The sequence below is a fragment of the Pezoporus wallicus genome, unplaced genomic scaffold (assembly GCF_028554395.1).
Source record: "Pezoporus wallicus isolate ANWC-B61680 ecotype Strahan unplaced genomic scaffold, APGP_CSIRO_Pwel_v1 contig_5967, whole genome shotgun sequence".
Lineage (NCBI taxonomy): Eukaryota > Metazoa > Chordata > Aves > Psittaciformes > Psittacidae > Pezoporus > Pezoporus wallicus.
The window spans coordinates 3,076,627-3,094,034 of NW_026639377.1; the positions used below are offsets into that span (position 1 = coordinate 3,076,627).

The window sequence follows — 17,408 nt, forward strand, 5'->3', positions numbered from 1 at the left end:
AAAGGTGAAGGAGAGTAGAAACAAAACCTAAAGAACCAACATCCAACTGGTTCTCGAAGAGAGAAGCTGAGCAAAGAATGTTATGACTATTGCCCTGAGACAGTCTCCTGGAAACAGCAGGGAACAGCAAGTCCTTTTCCAAACCAATGAAGCAAGAAAATGCTGTTGGCCAACCTATTGTGAGAGATTTGAGGGAGGGGAGAGGGAAAAAACGTTGGAGAAGGAGGAAGAGAAAGATAAAACTATCCTTTCACTCATACTTACTAGTTCCTTTAAAATAAATCCATGTATTCTTGAGGCTATTGCTACCATAACTAGCCCTTGTTTTTAGCAGCAGTTGACACCATGCTTAGGCTTAGGACTGCAGGATCTTTGCTCACAGCGTGCAGTGCTACATAGCCTTGGATTTTCCCTGATTTGTCTCCACTAATAATGCCCTGTGGTAGCTTTGAAGAACAAGACTGTTTCTGTAAATATCAGGTTGTGTCTTTCTTCAGGGCTCTGTCTTTGCAGTAAAAGGCCACTGAGACACAGGAATTCTGAAATCTTCCCATCTTTATTTAAAATAAAAAGCTGTGGGGCAAACAAGCAAACAAAAAACAACCACCACCATCCCCCTCCCCCCAAACCATATCCCAGTCCTAATGAGATCAGCCAGCATTACCAGGACCACTTTCACCATGACATAATGGCCCTATAGACACACTGAGGGTGAGAAGCACCTCGCTCAGATACATTTTGTGTGTGTTACTTCAAGATGCTACTACCAGTACCAGCTGCGTCAAACTGGCCTTAGGAGCACAGAGTGCACATAATTATTTGCTTCCTACAGATGCCTTTTCCCTACAAACTCCTTTGTGTTTCAGAATTACTGTGGACAATGTTGTTGGATCTGCATCTGATGGTACTTAACAACATAATAAAGTGCCTATATGCTCTCTCAAATAAACATTCACCATCTTCATTAACTCAGGAATCGCTGTAGATAAGACATGGTCCTGTCAGAGGAACTTTGCACTCAGGCTTCAGGTTTTGTTTGTGTTTAATAAGCTTTCATTCTTTTTGTGCATATGCAGGCACACAGAGTAGTTTCTCACTGAAGTACAAAATTCTCCATGTTAATTCATCTTTCCAGTTAATCCATTTACACTGAAAGCCAAGAGACTGAAATGATTATTGTGGACTGATGTGGAGGAGCTCCATCCAGAAGCCACAGCAGCAGATTTGACTTTCCTGTTCCTCACCATTCTCCCCACATCACATCTGCTAATCTAAACTGTACATAAACAGAGGGAGTTTTATTGTCTGAGAGGGTTGGGAAAGTCAAAAATGAAACTCTATAGGAGCTCTGCCTTTTATTTATGGCCTTTGTTGGTTAAACAGATGTTTTTTTCCCCCACAACATTGTAAACAAAAGTAGAATCCTGCTTGAAACCATCAGAAATCATCTCTTACTACTCAGATATGTGTATCCCCTATTCACACAGGGCAATTTCATTAATAAGTTAGTATATGTTTTAACCATGATACCACATTTTAAGTTTGGTTTTTTTTTAAGGATTTCTTTTTTTTTTTGGTTATATCAAGAAATAAAACCAAAATCAGAGCAGACAGGTTTTAAGATAACAATTCAAAGTTCTATAAAAGAAATTTCCTCTACTGTATCAGAGGCAGATATTCTGCAGAAGCACTGACACCAATGTGCAGAACAAAAACATCTGAACTATTGATGAAATAATAAAGGTATTTTTCCACATATTTAGTTATCAAAGTAATAGCCAAGAAAAATGTAATGAAAGGATAAAGAAAAAAAAAAACTAAACAAAAAAGCCACAAACCAAAGCAAACATGTGTAATGGGAGCCCAAAGGGTAATGTTATTCACAAAGCTCTAAGTGCTGAAAATGAAGGCTTAGAATGAAATCACCTCTCCAGCCATAACTCTAGTGTCACTAACATAAAGCTATAATCTTTTCTACTATGTCCTCACTACCCAGGCACTAAGTCTCAGTTAAGAAGATGTAAGAGAGCAGGAATTTTCAGTGGGGTGGAAATCTTTTGTCACCTGTTTTCTTATATATAGGAATGTTAAGAATAAAATTACAATTCTGCCATAGCTTTTAACTAATCTTTGGTTCACTGCTGCTGTGACAACCTTTTAAAGAGGTAGACTGTGAAATGAAATGATACTGTAATACTCTGACTGAAAGTGTCTTATTCTTTTTTTTATTATTAACCAAAATTAGCAGGTTTAATATTAACACTAGAAAGTGAGAAAGAAGCAGATGTGTTAGCAAGCATGAAGGGACACTAGTTAAAGCTTCTGATACCTCTTTTGTGTGTTGAGGGCTGGCAGATAACAATATAACTGCTTGAAGTCCAAGAATTCCCTTGCTTCACAGATTTTCTTATTAGCACCAGGAAGAATATAGTATTTTTACCTATTTTACAGAAGAGAAAATAGAAGCATTGCAAAGGGAAATGATTTATGAGAAATGTCCTCCACAATCTGTCATTCTTTCATAATACAGCTCCTAGAAGATGCACACCTAATGGTGTCACAGTGGTGCTTGCAGCACTGTTTGAAGAATAAGATAATAACCAGAGCAAGCAAGAAAGCAGAATATATCTGTGAGTTAGCAGTGAAGCTCAACCGTTTCACTTCCTATCTGGATATTTACAGGGTTTTAGACTTAAGGTAGACTATGGATTTGAGTGGGATACCTGAATTTTGAACAGACGTACTCTGCAGACAGGGAGCACGATGAAACTTGCACTCACTGTATTCACTGCTTCCTCTTAAAGTGTAAAGATTCTTTGTCTGCAATTTGTAGTATGTGTACAACATATCTTTTTCTTTTAAAAAGTAATTCATGTAGGTGATATATATATATATATACACACATACTGAGGTACATTGAATAACATTTGTTCACTGCTTCCATGAGACATAAATGTAGCTGACCAGACAGGGGAAAAATAGCTATGCTTATCCTAGAAGGATACATAGTTGGACTTACACACAAAATTTGTAGCTCAAAATATACTACAGGCTGTTTGTTCAAGTAGGCAAGCTATAAACTGTCTTTGGGGGTAACTTCTTACCAACTTACTATGTACAGGGTCTTCTGCTTTAAATAACTGGAAGATCAGATACATCTGATCTTCTCTCCCTCTTTGGGCATACTGAAATACAGAATGCTGAACTGATTCTCCCAATTAGAAAGGGCTCTGCACACCAAGACGTTTTCAGGAAATAGTTTTCCTTTTTTAACCTTATATATAAGCACCTTACTAACATAAACCAGCCTATTACCTTTTAATACAGACACTTGATTTTCCACCCAGTATTAAAGTGCACAAGAAATCACATCTCATTGACAGGAATTCTTTTTATTGAGCAAATTGATTAAATACTATTTTGCATGGTTTATAAGGGACAAGGGCTTCTTTCTTCTTCACCCCTCTGCCTACAACTGGAGAGACAATTAATACAGGAGACAATCTTCGAAGAGAAGTTTCTCTATGCAGGAGAGTTCTTCAGCTACTGCTTAGCGTAAGCTAGAGAATAAACCACCAAGTCCTCATTTAACCACAACCAGTTTCATAGAATCAGAATCATAGAATAGTGTTGGAAAGGACCTTAAGATTATTTACCTCACAGTAAAGAATTTCTTCCTTCTATCCAATATGTTATCACTTGCACAAGAAAAATTACACTATAGCTCTTCCAGAGAAAACAATTTTACAATAACATCAGTACAGTTTCAACTATACTAACAGTAAGACCTAACTGCTTCTTATAGCATTAATCAGTCTTAGGTGGGGCTTTGGAGTATGAGGTTTTTTAGCTAACAGTAAAATTAAGTTTAGAACCCAAAGCATTCTCATCCCCAAATGTTTCTGTACTCTCTACTCCAAGGTAACCAGGCAATAAACTGCTTCAGTTATCCACAAGGAAAGCACTCAGGCTGCAGTCACGCATCCATGCATTTGAGTATTGTCTCCTGGTTACTCAATTTTACACTTTGCTAGAAGCATGCAGCAACAGCTCACATCTAAACCACCTGCCAGTATCGATGAGACTGAACTGCAGCACTTGGATCCCCACTTCTGCTATGGAGGCAGCATCCTTTTGCATTTCCCTAATGCTGTCTGGTTATCATTATTTTGAACACAGCTTTCTGCATCCTAAAGAGACACATTCAAGCAGGAATACGGCAGCTGACACATCACTTATTACAAATCACATCAGTGTGGTAGCTTTCCTTAGCGAAGAAAAACCATTTCTTCCTTTAAACTTAGAAGAAATGAAATGCATTCCTGGCTGCCATAAGTTATGACAGAAAGCAGCCTTTTAAAAACTAAGTGGTTGCTCTATTTATTCATACCCACGGAAATGACATGTTAGCTTTCCATGTGCACAGATGGATTCACATCTAGAAACTCTAATTCAGTGAAGTTTACTGCAGTACAGTTAACTCATTTTTTGAGCTTGCCAGTTCTGTTAGCATCACCCCCACTGCCTCAGAAGATGATGGAAATCAGTCCAAAGGATCATCTAAGGAAGCACAGTCATATAAGGTATTACTACAGCAACTCCCCAGCTGATACTGCAGCAGCTAACTAATAATAGACTTCCATGCTAGCACCACTGCTACGCGAATACATGTCTCAATTATTACAGTTAACCCACTCTTTATTTCACCCAGAAATAGCTAGTGACCAGGAAGTCTTAGGTCAAGGGCCAGCTTTTTCCTTACTTTATGTTCAGGAAAAATCATAACTACTCCTGCATTCAGTATTTCATAAAAAATCATAACTCTCCTGAATTCAGTATTTAACAGTCACCTATTTTCTCCCATTTGCCACCTTACCCAGGAAAACAACTGCTGAAACATTATCTGCTGCTGGATTTCACCCAACATTTCTATTTATTATCCCTGCTGAGAAAGTAATTTTAGAGAGTTGTGGGGTTTGGGTTATTTTTCCCCACAGAGAAGGGCAAACATTAATTCCTTGGCAACAAAACTGTAATTAATTAAAACTGTGGCTCTATTCATTCTTAGCTTCTTCATTACAATAAGATATCAGATGTTAACTGCTGAAATTACAGTCTCGATTCAATGCAAAATCAGGTGGCTCTGAAGATTTGAGTACAAAATTAAAATTTAGATTTATTGGCTCTGCGCAAGCATTGATCTGTGTCTCACTGATCGCAGAGATAGATGGTTTAATAGGAGGCAGGACATTCTGCAAGTGGAGAAACATGCTTATCTCCAACCTAACAGACTCTCAATCATCCCAGCAAACCATCCCCATGCCAACAGCAGAGCTTTGTACCTCCTCAGCCTCATTCAAGCAATTATGTGAGGAAAAATACAATTCTCAAGAGCAATCTGGCCCATACACAAAGGCCACCCAGGGTACTACTCGCACTGCCACCAAGATCATTGCAGAGAGGTGTGCTTTTCACTACGTACAAGTTCCCATCATGTGTTTTCCACTGCACAGCAGTTTTCCATGCAAATACCCCATCCATCTTCTGACTCCATTTTCTCTGTGAGCCACATCTCTGTTCTGTCAAACTCCCATAATGAGCAGCTTTTGCCTTTTTGTGATGGAATGAACCTGACCCTGCCTTCCCAGTTCTTCCTAGTCAAATCGGCGTGTAACCCCAGTTTTGATTCATATATTTATTTGCTTAAAACTCATCCATCAATGCTAGTTTGTCTGCTTATTGTAATTTCTAAAGGAAAAACACTGAACCTCAATTACCTGATATTATCCATCTTTAATCATGTTTTCATATGAAATCCAGCTGTTGGGAACTGAACTAAAACACAGCAGTGGTGCTGGTGTTCTCTATTTCCACAGATTTCTTGAATCTGGGGGAACGGAGAAGAGAGATGTGTCTCAACCTTGCCTTTTTCTCTGCCTTTAGATAAAACATACCCCAGATTTTGCCTTAATATGGAAATAGCAACTGAATAAACTAAGAAAGCAATGGATGTGGTAGCTAAATGCATAAAGGAGACAAATTCTTGCTCCTACAAACTGAAAAGACAGTGAAGAGCTGAGCTGTTAACATATTCAGCAAGCTCATATTCACCTCTCTCAGGCAAGAGGAAGACATTGCAAGTGAAAAGTGAGGGCACCCTCCTGTCATTTGCGCCCCACACCAAACCATGTACAGGTGTTTTGTATGAAATGTTGACTGGAGACACCAGGTTTCCTTCCACAGATTCATGTGCTTTCATAGATTCTACTTCCTTTGCACTCTTCATCTCAATAAACAACAAACATTTGCTTATATATAATATTCATCATGAAGAGAATTTTAACTAATTCCAGGCATAGCCAGAGGCAGCTACTTCTGGTATAGGAATGCTGGAATGGGCTTGTCTAGAGGTAAGGAACTCTGTATCTGAAGTGTACAATTCAGTCAAGAAATATAATTCTAAGAATTAAGCTGTCTTGTTCACAGATAAGCACCTCAATCACTGGAAAACCCTTCCTAATGTGCTTGTGGACAGACTGTCACAGAATCACAGAATCCCAGACTGGTTTGGGTTGGAAAGGAGCTTAAAGCTCATCCAGTTCCAACCCCCTGCCATGGGCAGGGACACCTTCCACTAAACCAGGTTGCTCCAAGCCCTGTCCTGGGCAACAACACCAGAGGGACGTGGAGCTGTTGGAGCGAGTCCAGAGGAGGCCATAGAGATGCTGCAAGGGCTGGAGCAGCTCTGCTCTAGAGCCAGACTGAGAGAGCTGGGCTGGTTCAGCCTGGAGAAGAGAAGGCTCCAGGGAGACCTTAGACCAGGGAGACCTTCCAGTGCCTAAAGGAGCTACAAGAAACCTGGAGGGGGCTTTGGACAAGGGCTTGTAGGGACAGAACAAGGGGGATTTTAGCTAGATATAAGGAAGAAGTCTTCTCAGTGAGGAAGCTCACCCTTGTGTTGGGGGCCTATTTCAGTCTGTGTGGGAGCGTCCATTTCAGTTGATGCTTCTGGATGCAACTGTAATTCAGACAATAGAAAACAGGTATAAAAACAACTGGTTGCTCTCTCACCCTACTGTCACACCGCCATGGAGGAGTTAGACTGCTGGATGCACATACACATCACTGAGCATCACTTGACACAACAAGGTTCTCTAAAGAGAAGGCTTCCCTTCTTTTAAACAAAGAGCCAACTCTTACTTGAGAGGACACATAGCAAGCTTCCTTCAAGATAAATGGCCCTTGAAAAAGGTGCCTCCATGACTGTTAACAGCCTATTACACTTCAGCTCCGAACACAGCACCCCGAGTGTCCTTCCAGGCCCCTGTCATTTTAATGGGCAACTCTCCACTGTGGCTAAACCCTGTATCAGTCCCTCCAGGGGGAAAAGGAGCAAACTCTGTAAATCATGACAGGCCACACTTCAGAGTATATCCAGGAGGCAATTCACAGGGAAAACCCCAGTTCATCATAATCATCACTGGATGCAAAGTTTCTGTGTCAGATTATGCAGAAGAAAAAAGGCTTATTGTTAGAGCAGCACAAATGCATTCTCTGATGGGGGGGGGGGGGGGAGCAGGGGGGGAAACAGAACAAGGTAGCTAAGAAATAAATATTCAAACACACTTAAATTTCTGGTTTCCTCCTTTGTATCTTCACAAGAAAACATCCCCAGAGAATTATAGTTTCTGTGAAGAACTGGTGAGGCTGCCAAGCAAAGCGAACTGGACTTTGATGAGCAAAGCGCAATGTGTATTTACCATGCTCTGTGCTGCCTTGGAACATGAGTACTCCTGCATCATACTGTCTATGCCAATGACCTCAGCTGGAACGTCCTAATGCCCAGAGAGCACCCTAAATGTATTTGCCTAGTCATAAGCTTTAGTTGCTAGATTTTCAGCAGGAATACAGTGAAAAGGAACAAGTTTCCTTTAACAGTAGAGGACTCGGTTATTTTCTCATACAGTTGTAGGTTAATGTATATTTGACTACATACTTTTTGCACAATAAAAATATTTTAAGAGCATGAAACATGGCTTTAACTTTTGGAAAATACCTCCAGCCTTAAAAACTTGATATTAGCAGCATTTCTCTTTTCTCTTGATTCTCTGGGCCCGGCATGGTGGCTTTGCTACCTAAACCTCCGTCTGTGTACTGCTGCTGCAGGCAGTTCCGCAGAACCCAGATCCTCGAGTTCAAATATCCAGCCCCTGCTCCCACATACAAGGCTCCAGGACAGAAAGCCGGTGCTGGGCATCACCAACACATGGTGAGCTCCGGAACAGCGCCACCAACATGTGCACTGCTGCTCAGCCACATAAAACTTCATCTGCATAAAGCCTCTCTTGGCATCGCTACCAGGCAATCAGGAAACAAGCTCCCTAAGTGCCAATGTCCAGCCCCTGCTCATAAGCCTAAAGTGCCAGGATAGAAACCTGGTGCTGGGCATCACCTACACATGGTGACCTCCGGAACAGTGCCACCAACACGGATATCTACACATGCTTTGCCTCCTAAAATTCCATGGCAGGAGCGAGGGGGTGAAATGACAGTCTGTACAGCCTTTGTATCTGGGATGATGGGTTTTGCCTTTCCTGTTCCTGCCTCCCCAGAAACCAGACCCCATAGCAGAGTTGGTAATAGTCATCCCACCATTATCACTGCAAGCTTTTCCCCTCCTCATACAGATTAAGGATAGAGGAAAGCAATCTCAGGAATGACAGTGAGTGCTCCAGACCTTCCTTACATCTCCACATCCAGAGCAAGAACAGAAGCTCCAGGGCTCTGACTTGAAACTGGGAAAAGTGTCCTTACTCTCAGGATGTCTCCTATGGTCCTCCTCCATAGGTACAGGTCACCAGAAGAGCATCTTTAACCTGAACTAGGCTTAAAAAGAGAAAAAGTAGCTTGCTAGAAATCAGGATAAGCTCTACCATTATGCTGTGAGCAGACTGAGCATTTCTAGGTATAATCCATAGGGCAAAACCTAACATGCATGCTTTAAAAAGAACACATTCCAGCCTTCTTTTAGCAGCCGATAAAAGCAAAAACCCCATGAAGTCACATACTTGTACCAGCTCAGGCAACGCAGGCAAATGACAATGAAACTGGAAGACAAACAAACCTAAACCTAAGGATAGCAGGAAACCAGAGATTTCCCCCCCCATCTGCATAACCCCACAGTACCTAGAATGGGAGTCAACGGCAGCACAACGGCACTATTGCAATAAGGACAGAAAATAAATATAGCAATAAAATATTAACACTAGTAGAATAATTAAAGATGTATAACACAGCGCTCAGAGAAGTGAAAATCAGCCCCTGACCTGAGCTTAAACATGGAGCTGGGGCAGATAGGGAAGGGTGTGTGGCTGGGGCTCCAGGTGAGGCCATCGCTCTGACACCTCCACTGCCATCTCTAGGACTCCACTCAGCTGCAGGTGAGCGAGGTTTCCAGGGTGCCCAGCAGGTCCCCATCACCCCGAGTGAAGGGGGAGCAGAAACTGCATCTCAAAGTCTTCTCGGCGACGACACACAGGGAGGGCAAGCGGTGAGAAGCGCCCGTGGGGTGCCAAGAGTTACCCCATACAGCCTAGTCTTTGGGACCCACGGCATCAAGTCCAATTGCTTGTGCGGGGAGTTCACTCCTTTTCCTCCTCATTACAATAGGTAAAGGATGGGCACAGACGATCAACCCTCCACGGGGTGCCCTTCCCGGGGACGAACCCCACGCTCTAGGGGAGCCTCAGAGCCGGCGCCCACAGAACCTCAAGAACGACAGCCACCCGCACTTGCCGAGCCACCAGAGCCCAGCTCCGAGACCACCCCCTCCTTTTATAGACATAGTTCCGCCCTCCACTCATTTTATAGGTGTAACGCCGCTCTCCACCCCGACCGCTCCGCCTCTGGCGCCCTGCAGCCCCGGTGTCAACCTGGGGGTGTTTCTTTCTTCCGGGACCGAGCACGCGGAGCTGGCGGGGAGTTCCAGCTGAAGCGCCCGCAACACCTGTTCTACGCTGTTTGCCACTAGGAACGCTCCTCTCTTCCCGTTTAACTCAGGCTGTGGCCCTCGGGAACGGCCTCGGGAAGCCCCGGCCCTGACGGAAGCCCTGAGGCTCCCGGCGGGGCTTTGCGTGGCAGCCGCTGGTGCCGCTGCAGACCGGAAGCGGCTGTGCGCGGACAGACTGGAATCGCGTTCCCTGCCTCCAGAAAGGACCAGCCGGACACCCCCCCTGCTCAGCTCCCGGTTCCCTCCCCCATCACATCACCCGCATCTCCCCACACAGGCCACATTAACACCAGTGAACCGGAGGGAAAGCTGTGCAGGACCAGCTCCGCGGCCCTGCGTGTCCCCAGTCCCGCAGGCACTCGGCGCAGTACAGGAAATTCTGCAGCAGGGTTCTAAACTGCCCGATACCGAGCCAGCGCCCCGAGAGCGGGCCACTGCCCGCGGTGGCTCCTTAGAGATGGTGAACACGGGGCGATGCTTTCTATGGCCGAACCCCGGAGCGAGCAGCCTGCTCGGCCCAGCTTGTTCCCGTCGAGACCGTAACAGCCCAGCCCCGGGGCTCTCAACTGGACCCCACCAAACCCACGGCTCAGGGCAGCGCTACTTCCCAGAGTGCAAACATTCAGGCCCTGCTCCTAAGCCTAAGGTGCCAGGCCAGAAACCCCGTGCAGAGCATCTCCTACACGATGGCACAGAGCCACCCACACGGCAAGGCACCGTTGCTCAGTCACGACACCCCATCTGTGGGCGCCCTCTCCGGGCAGCGCTCCCGGGGACCGCAGCCGCTGCCCTCGCTCCAAGCCGCGGGGCTGAGCTCCGGGACCGGCCTCTGCGCAGTGCAGCGCCGCGCGCCGCGCTGGGGAGGAGCCGCAGCTGCCGCTGCTGCCGAGCGGGGCCTTGGCTGCGGTGACAGGAGCCTCAGCGCTGGGTCCTGCCCCCGCGCGGTTCCGCCTCCTCCCTGCAGCGCGGGCGGGCGGATGGCACAGGCAGCTCTCGCGGTGCCGCGGGGCGGGGCGGGGGAAGCGCCCGGGAAAGGTCCGGCCCCCGCGCGGCGCCGTTTCCGGCAGCGTGGCTCGGACTCAGCGTGTGTGGAGAAGCGGCTGCGTTGAACGGGTCCGAGCTGCTGAGGAGCGGCCGGAATTGCCCCTAGGCACGGCCCCCCCCCCCCCCCTTCGGCCGGCAGCACAGCTGAGTCGTGGTGCTGCTGCTCGGAGGTGACGCTGCTGAAAGGACACGGTGAGGAGAAAACCCGATGCCCGGCGCGTTGCTGCTGGAGAAACACGTGGCGTGTGCTCCTCTGGGACACGGGCAGGTTTCTGTATAAGCATCGGCTCGCTGCGGCCCCGCTCGCTGCCGTGTGCTGAGCCAGGGCTGGGTTTTCCCGAGGGTTACACTGGTCTGTTCAGCAGTTATTTATTTGGTGTGCGCTTTTCCCTGAGAACAGGCAGTTGTTTTCGCTCCTGTTCCCCGCGGTGGTCTCCATTGTACATTAAATTTCTTGCCCATCTAGTCTGTCGTTGTCTCCTTGCGCAAACCGCTGTGAAAGCAGCACCCAGAAGGCTCAGGTGCTCGCGTGCTGTACCTCTGGTACCACCTCGGGGCAGGTGGTAATGGTGTTACGGGTAAGTAAGGTCGTATTCTGCTTTAGGAGGAAAGTGTTGGGTTTGAAACCCTTGGACATAGCACGGCAGGGCAGGAGGTGGCAGCCTTGGGTCAGTGATGAGTGTTGGCATGTATTACCTGATCTGGAACTGATGTATCACCACATTAGCTCTAGAATTACTCTGAGACCCAGGAACGTCTGATTTCCTTTGGCTGCCATCTTGGACTTTTCAGGCACCCACAGACCAGTTCCTTGAGTGCAAACATCCAGCCCCTGCTCCTAAGCATGAGGTGTCGGGACAGAAACCTGGTGCTGGGCATCTCCTGTGGATGGTGAGCTCCGGTGCAGTCATCAACATGGCAGTGCACATTTGCTTTGTCACTTAAAGCTCCATCTGTGTAATGTGTTCAGGGCAGCACTCTCAGGAGGCCCAAAAAACAAGTGTGCTGGTTGTAAGTGTCCAGGCCCTGCTCCTTAAGCCACACAGAAAGTGCCAGAACAGAAACCTTGTGTTGGGCATCTCAGGTGCTCTCAGGCAGCCCAGAAACCACCTCCAAAAGTACAAGCATCCAGCTTCTACTCCTGAGCCTGAGGTGCCAGGACAGACACCTGGTTCTAGGCATCTCCTCCTACACATGGTGCACTCTGGAACTGTTCCAACATCATGGACATCTACCGTTTCTTAGCCATGTAAAACTCCATCTGTGTATAGCTTCAAAGTTCATTGCTCTCAGGTGTTCCAGAAGCCAGCCGCTATCCTGATGCATTTGGCAAGGCATCTCCAGAGAGAATGCCTTCAGCCCTGGAGCGTAAGTAAAAGTGTCCAGGTGTCTGTAGCTTGAATGGCAAAGAGCCACCAAGGGAGCCTCAGGTCTTCATCATGACTCCCAAAGTGCAAACATCCAGGCCCTGCTTCTAAGCCTAAGGTGCCAGGACAGAAACCTGGTGCTGGGCATCGCCTGCACATGTTGTGCTCTGTAAAAGTGCCACCAACATGAACATCCACCCTTTCTTTGCCACCTAAAACTCCCATCTTTTACCCCCATGCACTTCTATGTGTTTGTTTCCCCCCTTGCATCAGTAACCTGTGCCGTATCACAGCAGAGCTGATGACATCTATTACATGGTACCCTAGTGCTGTCAAAGGAGCTAGAAGAGCACCTCTCCAATAGATCCTAACTGGGAATGAATATCACTGCACCCCCTCCTAACTACATATGCATTACTGACACTTCTGATCTCTGAAGATACTTATCTGCCCCTCGTTGTTACTGCTCCTGTCTCATCCTTTCTGAGCGCTTGTCTTTCAGTCAACAGCAAGAGGCAGTGCAGGGAGAATATCTTAACACAAAGAATGCCTGGTGGATGCTGAAGCTTGCAGGGTAGATCCCTGCGAGACCAAGGCATGCCATGTGAAATGGATCTGCTGGTTCTGCAGAAATGCTCTTGGTTTTCATGTTTATATACATAAAGTGGGTTCTGTCACTATTATAATAGTCTCTTTCCAGGAACAGAGCTGACCCTGTGCTTTAGCTGGCCCATGCACTTTTAAACTCACTGAGTTGGGTGGAAAACAGAAGTATAAATAAATAAATAATGTAAATCTAATCCCCTAGTTTAAGCACAGGAAGCAAATAGGCCTTTGCTCCAACTTACACGTTTGGATCAGGAGACAACTTTTAGTGAAAGACCTGTCTGCATCTTTCTCTTTGGCAAGCAGAATTCCTTTTCATGTCTCAAAGTAATTGATTCACTAAATAGCCACAAGTCTCAACTCTTAGTAGATGAGAGAACAAAATTTGCACTACACTAAACCAGTTTAGGTGCTGTTGCCTGTTAATTGTTTGACTACAGAGAGTAGAATGCAAAAGTAGAAACATGCTCTTTGCTGAGTACTCAAAGCTTTTAACTCTGTATGCTTAGCACCAGTAGCGACAAAGTGCCCTCAGATCTTGTGTTGAACCTCAGATCTTGTGTCATTCATCTTGAATATACACAGATTTCCGTGCTGTTGTCTTCTTTTCCTAATAATTCATCCTAACAGAAAGATTATACCCACACAATTGAAACCCTGAAACACCACATCTCTCTTTCTCTATTTACCATACTATTCATATTCTTGCAGTGTAGTTACTGGTGCATGCGTTCAGTTTTAATTAACATTCCCTGAAATTAGCGTGCCTGAAAAAGGCATTTGTTTGTTTAGGAAACCAGGTTTCCCTGGTGGTTTGTTTTGTTTCCTTCAGTTTGACCAGCTGATTTAATTTGCCTAATTTTAAAAGACAGTGTAACAGTTGAATGCAAATAAACTGGAGTTAAATGGAATCAACTTGGTTAAATAATATGCCTGAATATGATTTAATTTTATGCAGACTAACGAATACAAAATGAAGTAAGGTTCAATTAAAGCACTCTGCAGTGCCTTCTAGACCAGACACTGCCACCTCCTGGCTACAGTGCTGTGCCCTGTGCACATGAGACATGGTTCTTTCAGTGTGCCACATACCACTTTATCATCATCTCCATACTGTGCGTAATGAAGTCTCATCTTGTAGGCACAAAGGAGTGAACAAAGTCTGACTTCTATTGATAGACAGTGCTTGCATCACTTCTGCAAGAGGCAAAGCCTTAAGTTGTCTTCACGATTGGGAAAACTTTAGCCATAGCTCTGAAATGAAGAGATGTTTTTTTATTACAATGTAACACCGGGGAAAAACGAGGGCAACAAGAGAATAAATATTATAATCCCAATTACAACACAGTTTTGAAGTGACTGGAGAGATTAACATTACAGAGGCATCTGAATAATCCAAAAGCTGTGGTTTCTGACTACTCTGTTGTACTTAGGAATCTACTCTGCCTTTTCATTTTTACTGAATAAAATAATTTAGTTACCTACACTTAAAATATATCAAATATTTAGCATACTCAGGTTTCTGACGTGTTTCAGGGTCTGCTTATATCGTGAGCTTCTTGTCCAGGAGACTGCAGTTTCTTCTCAATACCTATCAGGCTTCATAATTAAGGTGTAATAAAAGAGGTGTATCTACTGCCTTTAAAATTCACTTCAATAGAACAAACATTACAAGGAAACATGACAGCTGAAAGAGACATAATACAATAAATGGCAGCACATGGAAGGATCACTACAAGCAGCATTTCAACAATAGGTCTGGATATGTAACTTGATCCTGCAAAGCAACTACTGCTTATGACCACAATTCCAGTCCTAGGGAGGGTATTTGCAGTGTAGTTTCTTGCAGCCTGAAACAGTGAACAACCAGGCAGCAGGGCAGAAAGCTGCTGAAAGTTCAGTTTCCTGAAGGCTCTACTAACCACAATATAATTTAAATTCATGTACCATCAGTGTTTCTTTTGGCTTATTGAACTTTATAACAGATTACATTGATAGATGTAACCACTATACATCTCACAGAGTGGTTGAGTCCTCTACAAGTCATCTTGTCCAACCCCCTGCTCAAGCAGGGCCACCAAAAGCCCCTTACCCAGGACCATGTCCAGACGGCTTTGGGATATCTCCAAGAATGGTGATTCCATCACATCCATGGCCAACCTATGACTCATCTTATACATGGAATTACCCAATAAGAATGACTGCAGTAAAATTCTCTATGCATTTAGTTTTCTGTGAGCTGTTCATTACAATTCCACTTGACAGAAGTACAGCATCACATCCACAAAGCACACAAGCACAAGATGCTGAACTTTGTTGCCTTGTGATCACACTAAAACAAATCCACTGTTGACAGCATATGCTCATACAACAAGTACAACGCTGAGCAGCACATGCAAAGCAACACAGATTGGTGCTTGCTTCAGCATAGTGCACAGCTATGATATTTTCCAGTATTACTGAAAAATTAACTATAGCTGAGATAAGAAGGCATGCTTAACCAGCACTAGAATCATAGAATAGTTAGGGTTGGAAAGGACCTTACGATCATCTAGTTCCAACCCCCTGCCATGGGCAGGGACACCTCACACTAAACCATCTCACCCAAGGCTCTGTCCAACCTGGCCTTGAACACTGCCAGGCATGGAGCATTCACAACTTCCCTGGGCAACCCATTCCAGTGCCTCACCACCCTAACAGTAAAGAACTTCCTCCTTATATCCAATCTAAACTTCCCCTGTTAAAGTTTAAACCCATCACCCCTTGTCCCTAACGAAGAGTCTCTTCCCAGCATCCTTGTAGGCCCCCTTCAGATACTGGAAGGCTGCTATGAGGTCTCCACGCAGCCTTCTCTTCTCCAGGCTGAACAGCCCCAACTTTCTCAGCCTGTCTTCATACAGGAGGTGCTCCAGTCCCCTGATCATGCTCATGGCCCTCCTCTTCCAACAGTTCCATGTCCTTTTTAATGTTGAGGACACCAGAACTGCACACAATACTCCAGGTGAGGTCTCACAAGAGCAGAGTAGAGGGGCAGGATCACCTCCTTTGACCTGCTGGTCACGCTCCTTTTGATGCAGCCCAGGATACAGTTGGCTTTCTGGGCTGTGAGCACACACTGAAGCCGGCTCATGTTCATTTTCTCATCAACCAACACCCCCAAGTCCTTCTCCGCAGGGCTGCTCTGAATCTCTTCTCTGCCCAACCTGTAGCTGTGCCTGGGATTGCTCCGACCCAGGTGTAGGACCTTGCACTTGGCATGGTTAAACTTCATGAGGTTGGCATCAGCCCACCTCACAAGTGTGTCAAGATGTTGAACAAGACCGTTCCCAACACCAATCCCTGAGGGACACCACTTGTTACTGGTCTCCAGCCGGACATTGAGCCATTGACCACAACTCTTTGTGTGTGGCCATCCAGACAGTTCTTTATCCACCAAGTGGTCCATCTATCAAATTGATGTCTCTCCAATTTAGAGACAAGGATGTTGTGTGGGACAGTGTCGAACGCTTTGCACAAGTCCAGGTAGATGACGTCAACTGCTCTACCCCTGTCCATCAGTTCTGTAGCCCCATCATAGAAGGCCACCAGATTGGTCAGGCAGGATTTCCCCTTAGTGAAGCCATCCTGGCTGTTACCAAGCACCGGAGGTGAGACTGACTGGTCTGTAATTCCCTGGGTCATCCATTTTCACCTTGAAAATGGGGGTTATATTTCCCTTTTTGCAGTCATCGGGAGCTTCACCTGACTGCCATGATTTTTCAAATATGATGGCCAGTGGTTTAGCACTTCAATTTACATATTCTTGACTCATTTACCACCTTACGTCTAATTCTAGTTTACCACTCATTGAATTTGGATAGCCTAAACATCTAGCATATATCACACATATTCTTTAACCCACATGACAATGCTTCAAGTAACTCTTTTACATGAATAAGCATAGAGAAAATGATGTATCCTGCTCCAACACTGATTTCTGCCATCAGGTTGTACCTTAATTCAGCACAATACTTGAAACTAGCAAACATCCCTCCCTTCCATAATGGAAAAGGCATCAAGTTTGTCCATTAAAAGAACAACTCTTAACTTAGTACTGATGCCTCTGGATCCTGCATCAGGGCCCTACAGTTTTTAATCCTTACGCTTTTCTCTTTACAAAGTAGCTAGCAGAGAACATCAACACTGCTTCTCATACTTAGGGCTACAGAAAGCCACTTGAGTAAGTACAGAAGGAAATACACCTACTTTAAATCAATGGCTGCAACTGAGCATGCTGGTCAGCTGATCCATGTACTCCTATAGTCCCAAAAAGGTAAGGCAGCAGAATTAGTAAAGCCAACCACAAAAGAGGCACACCAGTTACTACCAGAATAATTGGTTCA

At 45.2% G+C, this 17,408-nt stretch overlaps 1 non-coding gene across 1 annotated transcript; it reads left to right on the forward strand.

Moving 5' to 3' along the window:
* Positions 1 to 11,720: 11,720 nt before the first annotated feature.
* Positions 11,721 to 11,803, forward strand: LOC130601982 (small nucleolar RNA SNORD45). Its single transcript, XR_008972787.1, has one exon. It is a non-coding gene; the product is annotated as a small nucleolar RNA SNORD45 (small nucleolar RNA).
* Positions 11,804 to 17,408: the final 5,605 nt, after the last annotated feature.